Genomic DNA, 22,500 nt, shown 5'->3' with positions numbered 1-22,500 from the left:
ATAAGCACTTTTCAAACTGCTCAAAATGGCGGAAAATCTGAGGACGGAGCTTACTTGTCAAAGTGACAGTTGTGTTCCCCATGAGTCAAGGAACATGTGTAAACAAGTGCCATGAATTTTGGCCAAACAAAGCATGAGTTATGACTGTTCAAAGAAATGCTATAGCACCCCCCTTTGGCCAATTGGAGTAAGACTGCTTTCAGTGCTATTTGGCATGCCCCTCTACTATACTGTAAAGTGACATAAGCATATGATGCTGCATGTATGTATTATTTTTCATTGGCTCATAAAACTTTTTTTTTTTACTTAAATTTTTTTTACTACGGTTTTTACCGTATAGGTCCAAAGTTCAAGTGTATGCATTTTGATCAAAGATCCTGGGAGGAGATACATTTGAACAGTTTTTCATATAATTCAAAATGGCGGGTGATCTAAAGGTCAGAGGTCAAAAGTCAGAACACGAAAGTTGTTCGTCATGAGGAGACACATATGTGTATCAAAGTGTCATTGCCAACAGTCAAACGGTTCATGAGCTATGCACGTTCAAAGTTTGCATTTTCAATTGAGTGATATAGCGCCACCCTTTGACCAATGGTGATGGGCTTCGCATAGTCACCATTTGGCATGGACCTCTACCATGTTGCCACGTTTCGCAAAAAACGACTTCGCGGTTCAGCCAGAACAGCTATTTTTGGTGGAAGAAGAAGAAGAAGGAGAAGAAGAAAAAAAAACACAAAAACAATAAGTGACCAAAGTCACTTCGTGACTTCTTGGTCCCTTAATAAAGGTCCCTGCACACTGCTGTGTTTTTCTGATTTTTAGCTGCGTTTTCCTCAGTTTTCCGAAAAACGCGTCCAGCCACCTTAAATGTGATTTTGACAACTTCTCTAAACACATAGGGGTCTATTAAGTAGGTAAAATAATATTACTAAACCCATGCGGTAATACAGAATTTGGCCTCGCTCTGCGCCCTTTCGTATTATGGAAGCCGTGTTGAACGCACACACATATGCATACCACGTTCCTGAATATTTTAGCATTGGGGGAGTGTCCATATGTTAATTTTATTCGCTTTGCGCATTCTGCTATTAAGCCCCTTCACCTAAAAACACTCAGCGCATAACGATTCCACCTGGGTCTGACCACCTCTTAAATGAAAAAAGCAAGTTTGATTTTACACAACAGCGGCTCTGTGGCTGCTCTGGAGTGTTGCCATGTCTGTTTATTATAAGCGACTTTGGGCTTCTTTTTCTGTAAAGTTGCTTGTAAATATTGGTAGTTGTGGTTGCTTTTCTTGTGTCTAAAGTGCTTATTTGGGCTTTTCTCCTAATGTTGTTTAAACCAGTGATCCCCACACAGCGACATTCCCATGTCAAGGACCCCCAGATGAATGCATTTGCCCAACTAAGGACGGCTAATCCAAAAATATTTTTTCCAAGATTCCTTTTGAAAATAGCATAACAATGTGCAAGAAAATATTTAAAAATAAGCAAGAACTTTATATTTGTGGACAATCAAAATATGTTGGAAATGTTAATGTGGTGTCATTAAAATTAATCTTGATATGGCAGACTCACTATCTAGAAAATAAAACCATGGCACTTCATTTAAAATAGGTTGCAGACCCCTGTTATAATATAACAGAAGAAGCACATTAGCACAAAAGAAGCACATATTATGTGCTTCTTTTGGGATTATGTTTATAGACCTATTTACTTGTTTCTATGAGACATGGCAACAGAGGGGCGGCTTTCTGTTACAACGTTGAGATTGGAAAGGGTCATATTTCGCTCATTTCTCAACCTTTTTTAAAAATTAAAACATCTCCATAATCCTTGGGAAGTTTGCTTTCATACGCTGTATCACACCCGACTCAAGTCTTCTTCAATAAAATGCTACGAGCAAAGACCATAACATCAGGGATGCAGCATTACGCATGGCGCACATAGTAGGTGCCGGTGGCATTTCAACTCATTCCTTCGTCGTGACTCGAATGAAATAAAATAAAATAAAATAAACTACAGCTGTTTTTCCATAGAAACAAATAAGAGCGTTTGTGCAAGCATGTATGATGTATATGCACGGATGTCGGATGTCGGATTGCCGTCTTGTCTTTCATAGAGAGTTGAGATTTAGGATGTCCATAATTCTGTCATTTCTCAACCGTTTAAAAAAAAAATCTTCATATTCCTTAGGAATCTTGCTTTCATTCGCTGTATGGTACATGGTTCTATTATTATCGAATTAAACAATATCAAACGAACTTGTATGTTCAGGGGTTAGACGATTCTGGGAACATTACGCATGGATTGCAAGCCTATGCTGCGTATCTACTCGCAGTTCCATTCCGATCTGAAAGGTAGGTGCCATTTCAAAGGCTTAGTTATTCATTTATGAATCAAATTAACTAGAATACAGATTTTTACAGCTGTTTTTCATGCTTAGAACAGAAACAAATGAAGTGATGTGCGTATATCTCCCTCCCTTGTATAGCCTATATGGCTGCGCCACTGTAATGACTTTCACTAACACTGCAAGTTACTTAACAAAATAGAGACATAGGCCTACAAGTTATATGCACATCATGGCTGTGACAGCTTGTGGATCTTTTGAGGCATAAAGGTGACAGCATGCAGTGCAATAGGAATAATTAACCCAAATGTGACAAAGTCATGTCATGTCTATGGTGCCCATGCCTGCAGAAATGTAATACCACTCGCAGCAAAGGGCGCATACCGTATGTGAGATCAGCTGACTGCTAAAGAGAATAGTACGGACATGTTGATTGGGTACGCCTTAAACACTCCCATGACTAATTCAAGGCCGTTTTGCGCACGCCACGGGGGTCGAAAGCGCTTCTTATCGTGCCTATAATTGCAATATGACATTGGCCACGCCTCCACCTCTTAAAACTGTAATATTATATGTAATATTATTTGACCTACTTAATAGACCAAATAGTGTCTGGCACCAACTCTCACGCCATGATGATTTAGGCACCGGAAATGTGTTTATTGATGTATTTTACCGTTAATAAATACAGTTTCTGACAACTTGTTGTGTCAATGAGCGAGGTGTTGCCAAAATCACAACTAAAATTACTATTACAAAGTAAAACCAAGGTTACACAGTATGCCTTTTAAACCAGATAATGGAGTTGTATGGAAGCACTGTAGCCTGAGTTAATATATCTAGAAGATGGATCTAGAACCCCTCCTTGTGGCTGCAAAGTCCTGAACCTAAAAGTTGCGTTGATATATGGAATAAGACATGCTAAAATGAATTAGGTTATCTCCCAAAGCAAAGACTTACAGCTGAGTTACAGTAAGTCACGCTTGATTCAGTGAGTTCCTCCTGGTCTATTATGGTTGGGCCTGGTTATTTACTTTTAATTTCAGCATTCGTGAACACACTGTTTAGTCAGCATTTCTGTAGTCTGTATTTGCAAAATATTTCCCTGAGGTGACGTGCCAGCCAGTGTACTGTAGCTTTCCTAGTCAAAACAAGAACACATTCAGCGATGACAAACATTGACAATTTGAGGAGGTGGGGGATTTTTGACCTCATATTGTTTGATGATTGATTCATCTGCATTCTGAAGCAGAAGATATATTTAGTAAAGAAACTCGCCACAGGGTTCTGTAAAGAGTTTGTCATTGAAGGACAATGTAAGTATTGACTCAGTGCTAGTAAATTCAACTCAAAATATGGAAAATGTGCATGTTGCTTTCATATCACGCCACAGAGAAAACAAGATTTTTAATGAGTACATATTACCAGTAAGACGCCTGAGGCCGTGCACGCATCTGCCTAGGTGACAGCAGACTGCTGGGCGAGCGCTGGCGCTTTGGCATGGGGGGGTCAGATCAACATATGGAATGAATTCTGTACTGGCCATATGGAATGTCAGAACTGGTCAGCTCCATATATGGAGATCTAAGAGTGGCAGCTGGGGCAGTGTCTTGAGTGTACAGGGTTTGATGAGGGCCCAGGTAGGGCCGGGCCTTAATTTTCGGGCCTGTGTAGAACTCTAGTTTTCGCCATATATGGGCATTCCCATATATGGGCTTAATATTGATGACATCAGGGATCTCCATCCTTGATTATGTCACGTGATGTTATGAGGCATGACCATATATGGTCAAGCCTGGGGTGACGGACCAACCAACCAACCAACCGACGGGAAATGGACGTTTTCATAGTAAATGCGACCTGTGGTTGCAATAAATGAGGCCTGTGTGAAACGGGCAAATATACAAACATACAGCCTTATTAGCCTCTGTGGCTAATGAAGTGGACCAGTTGCCTTTGGATGGGAACACTATAATGACGAGGACCATGCAGATGTGCATGTTTGACATCAAGTACAGAACTGTGCATGTGTCAATAAATGGCAGGTCAAAACAAACAGGGACCGTGCAGAAACTGCTTGATGAGCTAAAACCAGGGGTTCCCAACCTTTCAATTACCACGGACCGGCTGACAGTTCATACAATGTTCACGGACTGGCATGGTTGGGGGGGGGGGGGGGGGTAAACTGCAGAAACAGGCTTTCCTATACTTACAGTAGGATGTTACGTGCATAATGTGCTTAATGCACTTCTGAAACTGTTAAACTGGGTCAAATATACAAGGGATATTTTGGAGATTTTATTTAAAAGCAATGCAGAAATAAAATGCAGGCAAAAAAATACTCATTATGTATTATGTCAATTATCTCAATTCCAAGCAAAACAATAATATGTATGATTAATAGTTGCCTTCAAATAATTTTTAAAATGGGTCATTTTGATTCAAACTAAACACAATGTTTAATTATGTTAATATGGTTCAGGTCATGCTTTTGTGAGGATAGACAAGCCCATTGTTGACAATTATCTTGGTGATATTGCAGTAACCATTCTTTCTCACATTTGGAGAGAAGGTATTATACTCCTAAAGGATAAATAAAGGAAACAGCGTTATGTTTCACATGCCCATAAGCTTCAGAGGCCCGTCGTAGCTGCATTGATTACAAGGTTGCACACTAAAGCAGTGGTTCCCTAAGTGAGGTCCGGGGACCCCCAGGGGTCCTTGAGGGAGTTCCAGGGGGTCCCAAATGGACCCTTATGGGTCTGTAACTCTGAGTGTACAAATGTGTACACTCTCAGAGTTAAATTAACATTGATTTTACAATTATAAATTGGGGGTCCCAGAGATAGAAATGCAATTAAATAGGGGTCCGTAGACTAAATAATGCATGTCAAACTGGGGGTCCTTGAAAATTAACGGGTTGAGAATCACTGCTAGAGCCGTAAAAATCTTCTCTTATCGGGGTCCCTGGCATATGTTTTCAGATAGGGGGTCTGCAGGCTAATTAGTGTCAATTTGGGGGTCCTGGACATGAAAAGGTTTGGGAACCACGGCACTAAAGCAATTCTGACTCTGATTCTAGAGAGGTTTATTACAGAATGTCAAACACAAAGGATGTCTCCCGTTCAAGGCGTGCCTATCCCTGGCTTTCACTCTCATAAGGCATGAAACAGAACATCATGCTGTTTCCTTGTGCTAAAAACAGGGTGAAATGCCTTATTGGGAATGGAAACAGTGAACCACTAAGTTGTCAAAATGTGGACACAACGTTGCTCCTCCTCCTCCTCCTCTCCCCTGGAGGAGGAACTCACTCGTCAGCTGTGAGATGACTATGACTTCATTCTGACAGGATTATCCCCAAACCTGGTTCTAATCTAGACCACAGTGCAAATAATGCATTTTTACAGTATGACAATGAAAACAAGCATTGTCATACCCCCATCAGTCTCCATGTTGGGGGTTGGAGTTGGATGCGAGACTCTGGTCATTCCTTACAGATTGGATCAACTCGCACGCATGCATCAATATGATAATTCATTACGACACTACATATATACCTTGAGACCTTTTGCACTCCTGCAAGGGGCAGGAGTCACTCCCAGGATCTCACACGCACGCACACTCCCTCAAATGATGGTATGAGGGGTTAAGCCTCAACTCAGACTGACAGACGTTTCTTTCTAGTGGATATTTCCATAAAATATGAATCCTGATGCAACTCATCAGAAGACCAGACCTGCTTTTTGTGTTAGATTCAGCCATAACACACAGTCAACAATATACCCTGGACAGCACCTAGTGTGATCATTGCTGCGGGTCCACCTCCTTTGCCCTGCTTTCTTGGCTGGCTTCAAAAGTCTCTGTAACCTCTGATCCTCTGTACGGAATAATCCACAGTAAGATTTGAAGCCAGACAGGCCTGCTGGTGATTTAATTAGAATGACTGTAATTTAAAGCGGGCAGCACACTTCAAAAGAAGTAGAATTGTTTTTCATCTTGAATTTCTGACCAATCACACACAATGTTTGCATTGCTGTCATATGTGGCAATTTCGGCTAGCTAGAAAATCATGGAGGTGCTTTTTTCCCCCGTTTCTGCGGCTCAATATGCTCCTGTTTAAAATGTTAGGCATAACTGTAAGAGAAAGATGCTTGACCTTAAAATGGCCAAACCAGGGTAAATAAGGCTTAAATGGCTTAAATTATAATAGTTTGTTATGCTCCTGCTTGGGCAGGTAGCCAGTGTGGGGCTGCATGGGCTCCCTGTCACCTCGCCGGTGGGCTACCATTGCCCGCACTGCCTCAGGCCGCTGGCCGACTGGGCTGAGGGAACCACCTCGGAATTCCGCCTCGGATGGCCCTGGAGTGCTGGCCGGACTCCAGCTGACGGGGCCCCGGCCCAGCACTCTAATGACTTACAGATTGGAGCGCTGTGGTGTACATGTGTCAGGACAATGCCACGGGTCTGCTGCGAAAAAGAAAAAAAGAAAATGCAGGAGAGAGAGAGAGAGAGAGAGAGAGAGAGAGAGAGAGAGAGAGAGAGAGAGAGAGAGAGAGAGAGACAGACAGAGAGAGAGCCCGGCGGCTTCTCTCTGTCCTGTCAGACAGAGAGGCTTGGCTGCTGCATTCTGTCACATCACGCTGGAGCCCCTTCCCCATACCCCCAGCAGACCACAGATGAAGGATGCGACCGACAAGCATTTGGGGGCGGGGTGTTGCAGAGGGGTGGGATGGTGCGCTGGTACAACTTAAAAGGCTTTCATCGTGCAAACTGAAAGGGCATTATCTTTTGACCTGGAGATGCCCCTTGTGAGGTTGGAACACAGTGGTGTCCAAACAGAGAATATGACAGAGAGACACAGACAAGCAAGCAAGCAGACAGACAGACAGACAGACAGACAGACAGACAGACAGACAGACAGACAGACAGACAGACAGACAGACAGACAGACAGACAGACAGACAGACAGACAGACAGACAGACAGATGTTGTTGATTTAAATTGGCAAAAAAAATAAAGATAATTGGTGGCTGATGTGATTTTTTTAAATGCATGATGATTTCAGGCTGTGCATGTTGAGAAGGTGACATTCGTGAGGTGACATTCGTTCAGGGTTTCATTTGAACCCATACATAATCTGGGAAATCATGTTACTTTTGAGGTTTTCCATTCCTGGCAAACAAGGACATGACTGTAAAGAACACTTACAAGTTCCAATGAGCTTAATTCTGTACCCATCTCTGACAACATGAACATTCCTCACATGTAAGCTAAGTGGAAAAACGTCTCTCAAACCTCAGTTTGAGGATCAGATATTCATTAAAGATTGTGTTTAGTTCTTCCAGAAACCCTCTTCCACGCTAAAGACCTGCACATTCTCAGGACACTTCAGACCATGCGAGGCAGACCGATAACGGTCATCAGCATCACTCAGACAGAGGGTCCGTACTGAGAACACGAGCTGGCCTCGAGCCCAATACCCTCGCACTGTACCAGCGGTCATGAATAATGTACACCAATCAGGGGGCCGCAAAGGCCCAGGGTCGGAAACAAGCCTAATCTGGGCATTACGTTGATAGCACAGACACCATGTTGACACAACATCTTCAACCCAGCTGTACGCCACATAATCCCCCTGTAGGAGGCTAGGTGCATACCTTAGGATGGCTCGCAGCGCGTGCGTAGTTAAGCAGCCGGGTTCCTGAGCAACAAACGAGCGGTGTCGTCCCCCACACTCCACCCCCTGCAAGGGGCTGGTGGACTATCAGCGAGGGTCCGACAGTGTTGTTCCTAATTACCTATTTCTCCACTCCTGATCCTGTGGCTGGCATAATTAGTTACCTGGGGCTGCAATCCAATTTGAAGTGATGACAAGAAAGTGATCCATGAAAAAGTAATAAGTTAAATCCAATTTCGGTCTGCCTCTAATTAAATGCACATGGAACTAATGAGTCAAACCCTCGCATTTCGCTGATAATGGTAATTAGCGGGGTGGGAGTCACCGGCTCTCTTCATCCGCGCCACTGTAGGTGTGTGAGAGGAGGAAAAAAAAAGGTAAAGTGGCATGGACTCTTTTAATTACATGTGTCATTCTGTCAGTGTAATTTACTGGCTTTTTGACCAGTCAAGTATGTTAAGCTGCTCTCCAGCGTGAGCGGCAAGCTGTTTGTGTATCTGGTCTGATTAAACGCCTCTGGGCCACAAGTATACAGTGTAACCGTCCTCCTCCAGAAGCTACCACGGGGGCTGCTTGAAAGAGGGACCCCTGTTGAAGATATAAAACTAAAGAGCCATTTAATGCTGATCAAGGATTCTGGAGCCTCATTTTTTATTTTCTCTCTCTCCGTCTGCCCCTCTGTGCAGATCTTTCTATTCCCTCTCTATTTTGATAATCATATATACCATGGTTCACATGGTTATGTCCCCCTCTGACTTGAATACACCGTAAAATCGCTTTTTATTTAACTTTTAAGAGTGAAACATTTACCCATTTAAAGTTTTACAGTCTCAAGAGTGAAATGAACAGAAGATGTGACTGTGTGAAGGAGTGAATTGGAAAGCAAAGGCACATCTCCAAATGAGTGGAGGTCTCGGTCTCTCTCATGCCTAATGGGAGGTGGCGGAGATGAATGAAGCTCCGTCCGCAGATGGCTCCACCGATCAGGTGACGTTTATGGGGTGTCAGTACTACACAGCCTCATAATTGTTGGATCATGTCTTTTGATGACCTGGGTCCAGCTGAACAGAGAATCATTATCAGCCTTGTGTGTGTGTGTGTGTGTGTGTGTGTGTGTGTGTGTGTGTGTGTGTGTGTGTGTGTGTGTGTGTGTGTGTGTGTGTGTGTGTGTGTGTGTGTGAGTGCGTGCATGAGGCTAGCATACTGCCAGAAGACCACAAGTGCAAACACGATATCTCACACACAACCACATGTATGACAACTTAAGCTTAATAGCGCATGTGTGCGTGTGTGTGTGCGCGTGCGTGCGTTAATGCGCACGTGCATGTGTGTAGTTAGGATGCATTTAATTAGCAGGATATGTAATTCGGAGATAAACAAACACTTGTCGTGTCCCTGTGGCTTTTTCCCTCCCTTTCATAATGACGGTTGTGGTAAATCCTCACCATTAATTTAACCCTGGGCCTGAGTGTACACATGAAACCAAATCCAGTCACTCTCAGGGCCAAATTAGCACTCCAAATGTTGCAGTGTAACATACAACATTAGAACTCAGGCAATTTACCGTGTTAGTTGGATACTACTACACAGTTAGAGCAGCCCTCGCTTCACAAGAACTGGGCAGGAGAGTCGTGTAGAGGGGAGGAGAGAGGAGGGGGTGTGTGTGTGTGTGGAGGGGGGGGGGGGGGGGCAGCTCTCTTTTCAATAGCTGAGTGACAGCTTGGCCGAGCTCTCTGTATACATTAATAAATTAGAATTTTAATTTTGTCTTTGTCTGCAGGAGATGGTCTAGTACTTCACTATGTACCAACAACTGGCTGTTCGCTGGAATCTGCCGCTGCGGTCCCCTCTGTTGACCTCTGCCGCACAGTTCCCTGCCAGGCAGGGGAAACTGTTTAGTTTGATCCTTTCAACTTATTTGAATCCTGACAAATATGCACACAACTGAAAGGTCATCACAGTCATATTTCATCCTCTGGAGCTATTTCCAAGACATCTGCACAACAAAGGGGCCCTTTCACTACCTGACATTAGACCTAGCCCGCTACAATAGCTCATTAAAAAGGGCCCCCAATGGGATGGCGGGGGTATTAAATATTATATACACACACGCGCACACACACACACCACACACCACACACCACACACACACACACACACACACACACACACACACACACACACACACACACACACACACACGCAAAGAACAGGGGCCCCCGTATTAATTACAAAATATGCCCTGAAGTCGTTTGCAATTTCACAGTGAAACAAACATCCCCTCCTTGTTCAAACAAAGATACGCATCTCTGAGGTAGCTCAGACAGCACATCTGAAATGAACGTAAATATTGCATCAGATACGCATAGCTGTCCCCATTCAAAAGCAGAACAAAACAAAACAAAAAAAATGACACCCGCCCCCTCACGTTTTGCCTCGCATCACAAAAGCGGCCCAAATAACTGCCCCCCAGTCGCCTCCTCCATGGCCCTGTTGTAGCCCTATACCCGCCTCACTCCCACCTCTGACATAACACCCCTGCATCACAGAGCTGCTCCACAGCACCTCCTGCTGTTGGTGGTGGGGAGTGGCCCAGGAGTAATCTGACAGAAAAGAAGGCACTGCATGGCTCTGCTGAACTCTGTCATAGGTGTGGTGACACTTCTGCTCTCGCTCCCTCTCCCCTCTCCCTCTCCCTCTCTCTGTCCATCTCTCCCTCTCCCCCCTATCTCTCTCGCTCCCTCTCCCCTCTATCTCTCTCTCTCCCTCACCCTCTCCCTCCCTCCCTCTCTGTCCGTCTCTCCCTCTCCCCCCTATCTCTCTCTCCCTCCCTCCCTCTCTCCCTCTCTGTCCGTCTCTCCCTCTCCCCCCTATCTCTCTCTCCCTCCCTCCCTCTCTCCCTCTCTGTCCGTCTCTCCCTCTCCCCCCTATCTCTCTCTCCCTCCCTCTCCCTCTCCCTCTCCCTCTCCCTCTCCCTCTCCCTCTCCCCCCTATCTCTCTCTCTCCCTCTCCCTCTCTCCCTCTCTGTCCGTCTCTCCCTCTCCCCCCTATCTCTCTCTCCCTCCCTCCCTCTCTCTCCCTCCCCCCCTCTCTTTCGGGTTCCCTCACTCATTCCACTCTTTGTCCTCCTCCTCTCGTCCAGCACGTAAACTGCCCACATTGTGGAAGACAGCCAATAAGGAAAAAGCCCTTCTACCATGGCGGAATGGACCCGCCACACATAGTTGTGCACGCAGGCGCACTCACACGCACTCACGTGCACGTGCACACGCACACGCACACACACACACACACACACACACACACACAGATTAATGCATGTGCACATGCACACGCCGATGCATGCTATTGCGTTGGATATATCCTGGCTAATGGATGAGCTCATGTGATATAAATAGGCCACATAGAAGCTTTTCTAAGATGCAAGATTTCGAAAAGTTTGGCCTATATAATTTACCATGGTACTCTTTAAGCACAAAAACACCTTCTGATGCACACAGTGTCGTATTTATGTGGTACAGTTTGTGTGTGTGTGTGTGTGTGTGTGTGTGTGTGTGTGTGTGTGTGTGTGTGTGGGCGGGGGGGGGGGGGGGGGGGGGGTGCGCGCTGCGGTGTGATGTGGTGTGTGTGTGTGTGTGTGTGTGTGTGTGTGTGTGTGTGTGTGTGTGTCACAGACAGTACGTGTAAACCGCACATACTGTATTACGTACAGAACAGGCATAATTTGAAACTGTTGCACTGCCAATCTTAATTTCCTGTTTTTGAAGTTAGCCCTCGCACTGCATTATTCTTGCACATTCTTGCACATTGTGTTCTCAATAACACACTCCAATATAACACACTCTCTCTCTCGAGTGTTATTGTGTGCGTGTGTTTTTGGAAACCCCAAAAGTGAAGCTCAAGCCAGTTGTTGATGGTAGAGGGTGCGCTGCAGCAGCAAAACACCTCATCTATTAGCGCTTTCGGATGTTATCAGATGATGTAATCTCCGTCATCAGCCCTTATCAAGACCATGCAATGGAGCCAGTATGGCCATTTCCTACATATTGATGTTGTTGTCAGCCATTGTCCGACGTCGCATTTGGCGTGTTGTCCGACTACTAACCCTATTTCTAACCCTACCTCTAACCTTAACCCTAACCTCAGTCTTAACCGGCCACCTAAATAAACATAAAGCAAAGTTGTTGTTTTATAGCGCAATGTTTTCGCTTCGGTGGCAGTAACTTCACTTCCGCGTTTCCTAGTCGCCTACTAGGCTGTATGTGTGCTGTATGTGTGCTGTATGTCCATATTGCCTCCATTGCATGGTCTTGATAAGAAGATATTGGTGATTATCGGTTGATAACATTGGAAACGGGTGCATCTGTAATGTACCTGTAGGCTTTGCAGCTTGTCGTTGGCCTTCGGAGACTTGCGTCCAGTGTGCTGTTGTTGTTGCTGTTGTTGTTGTGACTGCTGTGCTTGTAGTATTTGTTGCTGTTGTTGCTGTTGTTGTTGTTGCTGTTGCTGGAGGAGGATCTGCCGAGCCACTTGGAGCGCCTGTCAGAGACAATAAAATCAACTTTAGGAACAGAGCAAACACAAAAAAAACAAAAGCAAAACCATAACAGGACCTTTTTGAAAGTCCCTCGAGAGCACTTTTCTGGCTGTTATCACAACAGATGGAGCTGTTGGGCCCACCGATAGCTAATAACAAAACAAACTGCGTAACATAGACCTTCTTTTGATACTCAAACAAATTTACATAAATTCTTCCACGAGCCCAGAGGGAACAATGATCGCTTGACAAAACAAAACTCACAAGATAAAAAGAAACATCCACCAGCCACCAGCCAGGGATAATATTTATCTCTTGATAAGTCACACTTACAGTAAACAGAAACCGCAAAATAGACGCTGATCAGTGCATTTTGATCCATCTCCGGCTCTCGAGAGCTCCCCCCACCCTTCTAGAAAGCAAATAAAAGGCTTTATGGCTGCTTCGAATATCTGTTAAAGGACATGGCCTTCTCAGTGGAAAACAAAATACAGTGCAGTCACATGTTTATTGCTCTAGCTACTCCCTTTTCCCTTACGATAAATAATCAAACATGCCATCCAGAGCAAACAAAGACAGGGAGGGAGAGAATGAGACAGAGAGAGAGAATGAGACAGAGAGAGAGAGAGAGAGAGAGAGAGCGGGAGAGAGAGCGAGAGAGAGAGAGAGAGAGAGAGAGCGGGAGAGAGAGGACGGGGGGAGAAAGCCTTGGGGAGGAGAAAAAAAGGAACGGCGGCCATGAAAACGGACAGCGATACCAAGAAAAGCAAGCGTTGTGTTCCCACAGCGCGCTGGCCGGCCTCACACCTCCACCAGTAAACCATCTGGCTAAATAACTGGCCTCATTCTTTCCATGTTCCTCAGACGATTACTCCCACAATTAAACAAACAGTCGGAACCATCTCGCATCCAAGACCATCTCGCTGAGAGAAGACTTAAGAGTTATCCATGAGTCAAATACTTGATAAGTTTAGTGATTGCCAGACAAATTAATTCAAAAATGTAAATAGCAGGGGGCAGTGAACGAGAGAGAGCGAAAGAATGAAAGGGGGAAAGGCACGAGAACAAAAGGTGTAAAAAGAAAAACATAAGTTGGAAGGAATGTGAAAAAGATGTGACTGAAACGTGTGAATGATTGGATGAAAGTGAGATATATGAAGGGTGAAAGCAGAGGCAAAGGAGAAAGACAGAGAGACAGTGTGAGATACCGGTCAGCTGGACATTACCATGCAGAGAATAATCGACACTCATAACATGAGTGAGTGTCGATTGGGGGATATCAGCAGGAGAATGCATGCATTCATCCACAGCATGAAGGTGCATGGTGTGTGCACTGCAGGTGTGTGTGTGTGTGTGTGTGTGTGTGTGTGTGTGTGTGTGTGTGTGTGTGTGTGTGTGTGTGTGTGTGTGTGTGAGTCAATTCAATTCTGTTTAGTTATTGGATACTGCAGCCAACCATCTCCTTGGGCTCGGATCTCTGAGAGATGGGATCCAAAAGTCAAGGCACTCACTGACTGTAAAATAATGATTATAGAGCCAACGAAACAATGTGCTCGTATTTCAAAATTATTAACATAATTTTGTTTGAACAACGTTTATTTTAAAAGTCAATAATGAATGGCCAGAAATATGGTTAATGCTTTACAAAATTTACAGGGATTTACCCAAATGGGCCAAGCAACAACATCTTGCCTAAAATGTTATCAGAAACTGTTTTTGTTGGACTGTATCTAGGTGAAATAGTTTCCAGACAACTCGGCATTGTTCTTTTAGCACTGTGCTAAAGCCAGCGTTGGACATTGCTATGATGACCAGTTACAATGAGGGGCACCATCTGTAGTGGAAAACAACATACCTGGCACCAAAAGTGGGTAGTCTAGTAGTTGTCAAGTCGGTTTTGTGATTGATTGAATATTTCATTAGCAAGATTGAAAACAGTACGGCAGCACAGTTAAAAAGCTATGCTAAAAGGATAACACAGACAGCCCCAGCAGGCTTGTTTTCATTGTGGTCTGTTGTACAGTACTAAATTCATCATCAAGACATACAATATATCTCTGCTTTCGGGAGGAAACCACTTAACTCCAAAATGTTCATTTTTCAGGAAATGAAAAATATATTTTTTTCAGGAAATGAAGAACACCTTATATTTTGAAAACAAAACAATACTGCATCATCAAAGTTGGTGTTGTGACTTTATATATTGTCAATTACTTGCATGAGAGGGGGAGAGGTGGTGCAGTTAGCTGCTTTAACAGACCAGGTCCAATGGAGTTAAGAGGTTTTGTCCGAAGCGCTTTTTACTACTTTTCATTAGTTCAATATTTTCGAAACAACACACAGACGTAAAGGGTGTTCAATAGCACAGATTTATGCAATACAATACATTACATGTAACAACACTAAAAGCAATAGTTATAATTACAGAACAAAGTGGGGTGGGGGCAGGGGGCACAGCATGCCACACCCACAGGGCTCTTACCATGGAGCTCGCTGGGGGAGTGTGTTGTTTGACTCTCTGGGGGCAAGATATTGGGGACAAAATTATTTACTGCCAATTGAAATTGGAGGGAGCCATATTTTTAGGTCAGTTTTAAATGTTGAGGGAATTTTAATGGCTGTTGGCAGGGCATTCCACAGTTTGGTGGCAGTATAGCAGAATGCATTTTCCCCTTGTTCGTGCCGAATCTGCAGTATCATGTAGTGGAAAAGTGCCATTATAGTGCTCTGTCCTTTTTTCTTTCTTTGTCTCTGCACTCCACTCCCAATTTACATGCAGAGAAGTAAGGATATGAATATATGCGTTATTGTGCAAACTTTCATTGTCCTCTGTGTTGTAATTCAGAGAGGAGGAAACCCACAATGATACATTCATAAAGGTAGTGCATAAATTGAGACTAGAAAACTATACAGTATGAGTGAAATTCACTCCAACGCAAAATACTGTATTGATGAGCATGGGAGTGGGAAGAAAATAATAAGCACATTTATAATGCATTATCATGCACTTATATGGCTTCAAAATACTCGCTATAGGCCTACATGTTTATAATTATGCATAACATAAATAACTTCTAAGAAGGTTTATGAAGTATTATAAGTGCAGGTCATAATAATGCATATAAGATCGGCACATTATAACCACCAGTTAACACTTTTATGAAAGGTTGTGTCAATAATGCATTATACATCACGTAAGCACATTTAGATATGTAGATCTGCTATTCTCACAATGTTCGACAATGATTGACATTAATGCGATGCCCAAAATGGGGACACCAGGGTGAAAGTCGTTAATGAAAGATTACATAACAACAATACTATATAAGTTGTCTAGAACCGGGCTAGTATGTACACAGTATGAATGTATCTAGACTACTGTATGTTTGTTTGTCACCCCACTAATCACACCAAGGGGGCAGGCAGACTTTCCAACGTTGAAGCTCTGGGTCCTAGTGGTAGGAGGAGGGACTACAGGCGGACCCGTGGATTCATGACCGGGAAACCCCGTGCAGCTGGGCTTTAACGTTGAGCGCTCGGTTGCCCTACGTCACTCAGGACCTCAAAGTTGAGGTCCTGGGAGGGACTTCCGGCAGTCTTCCGGGTGCTTCAAAACGCCACTGAGCAACTTCCACTGACATGAATAGCTGGGGGGGCGGAGCTTCGCGCCAGTTCAGTCTCTATTATATATATACTCTATGAATCACACCCGACTAATCGCAGCTCCTCACAAAACAGAACCTCCTCCGGCCAAGAAAGCCTGAAATGCCTGAAATGAAGTCAAAGTCAAACGGAAACTCATGAAGAGCGTGAAGGTTGAAGCATAGTGGAACATTTACTTTATGCAAAAAAACAAAAAACATATATCTAGAAGAATCTGTTGTTACACAAAGATGCACTTTTAATGAAGGTCACTATTTCCATTTTGCCAAATGAGCCTCACCTCATGAGGACAGGCACAAACAGCCAGCCTGTACATATTGATTTGTACAGCTTCTTTAACATAGTGCACACGCACAGTGTAAAAACCTATCATCAGGGAGGGAAACTCTGTCTTGATTCTTTTCTTTACTCAGGGAAATGATGACATTTTGGGATAACTTGCCTGAGGAACTCCTGGGCTCTGAGTGGTTGAAACAAGTCCTGTTTGGTCATATCACCTCTACGAAGATGTAAATTGTTTTATAAACCGCTAAGGGATACATATATAATACTTAATCAATGAAATCCAATATACTTTGTTGGCTTGTGTCCCCCAGGGCGAAAGGTCTTTGCCGGTCTACAAACTCAAAATGTGTTGTGAGGGTGTAGATCTACACTACTTTGTGGCGAATGTTCACCTACTTTTGCTGAATGTTCGGCTATTATGACATGCCCAGAATAGGGATGATTCATGGGGTTAAGACAGTCAAACCTTGTTTTTCCATATCCAAGTGTAATCTCTATTCTTCATTATTACTGATGACATATTGACATCAGGATGATATTCCAGATTTATATCATGGTCGAGTTAAATAAATTACATGTTGCAGTGATCTAAACGCAGTGATGTCGCTCAGGTATTGTGACACGTTCTCTATCATATCAGTAGCTCTGTGGTGACCTTCAAGCGCCAACGATCAGATAAAGGCATTGGCGTCTGTTAAGTCTCCCCAAAAGCGAACTTGAATGACAGAAACTGATTAAGTACATAAAACAATGTACGGGAAAGTGTGGAGGAGACAAAAGCATTTAACAACGCCCAAGGTGTGGTTTGAAATCAAATCAAGGGTAAACAAACGGCTGTTTCTTTCTTACTGCCATGTAATGGATGACACATGATGTGTGTCTGGGTTTTACAGCAGAGGCTGTTTGAACCAGCAGAGCTGAGTCAACAGGATATGACAGGAAGTACAGACAGTCATGGATGAACAGATGAACTTCTGGGAAGTCCTCCCGCATTGTCTTAAAACAACTGCAACAACATTTGCAACAACATTTAAATAAATACAACAAGCCTGTCTCTGTAGTGTACAGGCTTGTTGTCTCTTGCACAGGGACACTGCAATGTTGTATAGTGTTTAACAGGAATAGGCTCTACTACATGCATGCACTATTTAGCCTATTCAAATCTGAGATATTTTGGATTCTTATTAAGAATAATCTATTCTAAGAATGAAATATGACACTTGAACAGAAGCCGGGGCGTTGCTAGCGCTACGCAGACAACGCAGCTGCGTTGGGGCCCAGAGGCAAGGGGGGCACACGGCCGCCCACCCGTGCGTCTGTCGGGGGCACCAACTGACCAGCCTGCGTCGGGGCCTACTGAGGTCTAGTTACGTCGCTGAACAGAAGTGTTTGAAGGTTGAGGGGAGCAACATGGGAAGCTATCTAATCAATTCATCTTGATTATTCAATCTTATGTAATATGAACTGCACATAAATGCTAAAATAACTTTCTTCCTCTGCGCATGATAAATTGATCAATGACATTATTTTCAAAATCAAAGTCAATGCAATCGTTTAGATTGTTTTGTGCGGACATTGACGCTGATCATGTTGGCATACTAAGCACGCTAGTTGAAAGCAAATTGGGAGACGCCGTCAGACAAATAACCAGATGTTACTTGTATTGGGCTGCCCGTGCCGCTCTGGCACTAACAACTTTCCAGCGTGATTTCTTTTTTAAGAGCGGACGATACGAGATGAGTCAAAAGCAGCACAGTGATTGTTAAAAATAATGAGATGAAGAGGAATGGGATGAGGACCCTCGTTATGCAGGCCATGCTGCGGGCAGAGCAGAATGCTGTTGTTTTGTAGTTTAACAAGGCCACTGAAGCTGCCATGTGCTTTGGGGAGGCCAAATGCTACGCTAAAATATCCTATTGTGAGCTGTCACTGCCATGTTTACATAGCAGGGGCACCCCCACTCACCATCTCTCTCTCTTGCTCGCTCGCTCTCTGTCTGTCTCCCTTTCTGTCTCTCTTCTCCTCTGGAATTTATCTCCTTTTGATCTCCCTTTCAAAGGTACCATGAGTTTGATAGACATGCGCGTCTTAAAAAAAAAGCAGGCAGTGCTGCAGACTGCGCTGATAAACTGGCAGCTCATGACAAGCGAGAGCCATCTGAAGCCTGGTGAGATGAGCGGAACAATGTGTCGTCCGGACGCTACAATGGTGCGAATCACCAGACGTATTAGGTGGAACTGATCTGATCCAACAAAGCGGTTCAAAGACAACGGTAGCTACAGTAGTACCAGTCGACTGAGAACAGAAGCCAGCCTAACTAACTGTGGTTATACTGTATGACAGACGGAATCCAGGAGAGAAACAAACAAACAAAAAGGGTCAAAAAAGAGAAAAAGCTTTATTTTGATTTAGTTCACTAGCAGAATATCTATGAGCTTGACAAATTGGATTTGTGTTGTTTCTTTCCACTATATTGTTTAGAAGCATAGTGGACTAGCTACAGGAGCTTCATTATAATCTCAAATGCAGGTTGTTTGCATTTGCAAGGCAGACTGTGTGTGTATGTGTGTAAGATGGGATAAGGAACAGACACAATTGCATATATAGACACCTAGACATGTATGCGTGAACACACACACACACACACACACACACACACACACACACACACACACACACACACACACACACACACACACACACACACACACACACACACACACACACACACACACACACACACACACACACACACACACACACACACACACACACACACACAGCAAACCCTCCAGGTGCTTTTGATTAGAGAACACCCTCCAGCACCTGACAACGTCTTATCTATAACAAAGAGCTTGCAATTTAGTATCCTTGTCATTTGCAATCCTCTTTTATTTTCCTCCATTTCAAATATGTTCAAAGTTCACACCCTCTACGCTGTGTGAACGGCACCGCCTCAATAAACAACAAGCGCGTTATCTGCATCTACTTTCACACCATATTAGTGAATAGAGGCAGGAGCGCCTCTTATGTCCCTGGGCTATCTAGCTGTGATAAGGGAATTGCTAAGTACTGGATGTCTTTATGTGCAGTCTGCACATGTGGATTATTTACAAGCTTTGGGGTTTCCTGCTGCTAAAGCCGGCTCTGGGTGTCTTACAAATCCCAGCTCAGTGCGTAGCCACACAGTCAAGTCTGCTCTCTGCTGAATCCCCCTCGTTGCACCTTTCAATACTAGGAGGGAAAAACAGGAGACACATTGCAGACATGTATGGGTTTATCTCTTTCTCTCACTTACTCCCTTTATATGTATCTGCTGACCTAAAGTGAACATCGAAACACAACAAAGAAGCGGGATCGCAAGGTGGTAGCCAAGCAAACTCCTCAGAATGCATCGATGACAGATGACACTCGTCTCCTCATTTGAACCACTATAACCCTCTATACTTTGTATAGAGTTGTGGTTGAAATGTACTGTAATTCTGCAAACTGTTAATAAATACTTCAATCAATCAATCAATCACTTAGTAAACTTGACCTGGTTCTGTACTTTGTCCACTTTCTTCCCACTACGCAACATTTCTTTGCCAGAAATATCTGATCAACAAGCTCACAACGCGATGCGGTTTGACCTTGTAGAGCCGCTATTTTCAGCAAATGTTCCCCGCAGAAGTATGCTAGGGCAGTGGTTCCCAAAGTGGGGTCCCGGGACCCCTAGGGGTCCTTGAGGAGGTTCCAGGGGGTCCCCGGCAAAATGATAGTTTGGAACCAAATGGACCCTTCATTTTCATTCATTTTTTTTCATGAGAGTGTACACATGGAACCAAATGGACCCATTATGGTCCATTTGGTTCCATGTGTACACTCTCAGAGTTAAATTAACTTTGATTTTACAATATCGGGGTCTTAGAAATGCCATTAAATGGGGGTCCGTAGCCTAATGCATTTCAAACTGGGGGAGTTCTTGAAATTGAGAACCACTGCTAGAGCCGTACAAATCTTCTCTTATGGGGGTCCTTGGCATATCTTTTCTAATGGGGGTCCAGAGGCTCATTAGTGTCAATTTGGGGGTCCTTGACGTGAAAAGTTTTGGGAACCACTGTGCTAGAGTTCAAGTTGTTAAAAGAAACCCATGGACAACACGGTGGAATACTGTGATGAAGTGGCTGGGAAGGGACAGAGGATCCAGGAAGGGACAGAGGATCCAGGAAGGGACAGAGGATCCAGGAAGGGACAGAGGATCCAGGAAGGGACAGAGGATCCAGGAAGGGACAGAGGATCCAGGAAGGGACAGAGGATCCAGGAAGGGACAGAGGATCCAGGAGGGGACAGAGGATCCAGGAAGGGACAGAGGATCCAGGAAGGGACAGAGGATCCAGGAAGGGACAGAGGATCCAGGAGGGGACAGAGGATCCAGGAGGGGACAGAGGATCCAGGAAGGGACAGAGGATCCAGGAAGGGACAGAGGATCCAGGAAGGGACAGAGGATCCAGGAGGGGACAGAGGATCCAGGAAGGGACAGAGGATCCAGGAAGGGACAGAGGATCCAGGAGGGGACAGAGGATCCAGGAAGGGACAGAGGATCCAGGAAGGGACAGAGGATCCAGGAAGGGACAGAGGATCCAGGAAGGGACAGAGGATCCAGGAGGGGACAGAGGATCCAGGAAGGGACAGAGGATCCAGGAAGGGACAGAGGATCCAGGAGGGGACAGAGGATCCAGGAAGGGACAGAGGATCCAGGAAGGGACAGAGGATCCAGGAAGGGACAGAGGATCCAGGAAGGGACAGAGGATCCAGGAAGGGACAGAGGATCCAGGAAGGGACAGAGGATCCAGGAAGGGACAGAGGATCCAGGAAGGGAGATCTGGAGAAGAGGCTTCCCTCAGGGTGTTCTAAACCAGTGGTGCCCAAACTTTTTCATGTCAAGGACCCCCAAATTGACACTAATTAGCCCACGGACCCCCATTTGAAGAGATATGCCAGGAACCCCCATAAGAGAAGATTATTACGGCTCTAGCAGTGATTCTCAACCCGTTTAATTTCAAGGACCCCCAGTTTGACATGTATATTAGTCTACAGACCCCCATTTAATGTAATTTCTATCTCTGCGACCCCCAATTTATATTGTAAAATCAATGTGAATTTAACTTTGAGAGAATACAAATGGAACCAAATGGATACGTTAGGGTCCGTTTGGTTCCATTTGTACACTCTCAGAGTTACAGACCCATAAGGGTCCATTTGGTTCCAAACTATCATTTAGCTTGGGACCCCCGGGAACTCCCTCAAGGACCCCTGGGGGTCCCCAGACCCCACTTAGAGAACCACTGTCCCATACGGTTTCCCCCACCAACCCACCTGCGATGAGTCCAAGACTGGGAGAAAGACTTGTTTGTTCAGCCAGGGAGACTTCTTTATTTTATACCAGTGTCCTCCTGCTCTCGGCAGAGCCGGGGAAGACCTTGAATGTGAAATGCTTTCCAGCAGATTGCTCCTAATTGCTAGAAGATGTGCATGCAGGTGTAACTGGATCCCTGCGGTCATGTGTTTCAGTGTGCGTGTGCGTGTGTGTGAGTGTGTGTGTGTGTGTGTGTAAGCGCTAGGCTGTGTATTTACTCAGTGGCTGGGGTTTACTGGGGGTCTATTAGCCAGGAGAGCGTGGCTCAGACACAGCCAGCAACAACACAGCGTTAGCTCTTAATGTAGTCCTGCTCAGCAGACTCCAGGGCCTCTGGCTCGCTTTCCATGGCCTCCGCAGGGGGCTTCAACACCGACGGCCTAAATGTCAAGGTTACTGGCTTGACTTTCTGACTGAGCGCACGTCTCAACTAACCTGACATTTACTGTCCTGAGTGTGCGTGCTCCATGTCCTTTCAAACGCCAGAGCTCTGGAACTCTTAGCGGGAACTGATACCTATATCTTAAGAGTTTGAGCTTCTGCTCTTCTCCCACACCCACTTGCCAGCACAGCATGGGCAACAGACCA

The 22,500-nt window shown here is 44.6% G+C and overlaps 1 protein-coding gene across 4 annotated transcripts in view; it reads right to left on the bottom strand.

The window, feature by feature from the left end:
- The window catches only part of foxp1b (forkhead box P1b), a 104,654-nt gene that overhangs the window by 56,531 nt on the left and 25,623 nt on the right, over window positions 1–22,500 (bottom strand). For all 4 annotated transcript variants that reach the window (XM_079509894.1, XM_079509893.1, XM_079509895.1 and 1 more), the window contains exon 2: window positions 12,404–12,568. The gene's annotated coding sequence lies outside the window, so the exon portion shown is untranslated. The remainder of the gene's footprint in view (window positions 1–12,403; window positions 12,569–22,500) is intronic.

Source organism: Electrona antarctica (assembly GCF_951216825.1).
Source record: "Electrona antarctica genome assembly, chromosome: 9".
NCBI lineage: Eukaryota > Metazoa > Chordata > Actinopteri > Myctophiformes > Myctophidae > Electrona > Electrona antarctica.
The sequence above is the reverse complement of the archived record's forward strand: the minus strand, read 5'-3'. Positions and strand labels throughout refer to the sequence as shown.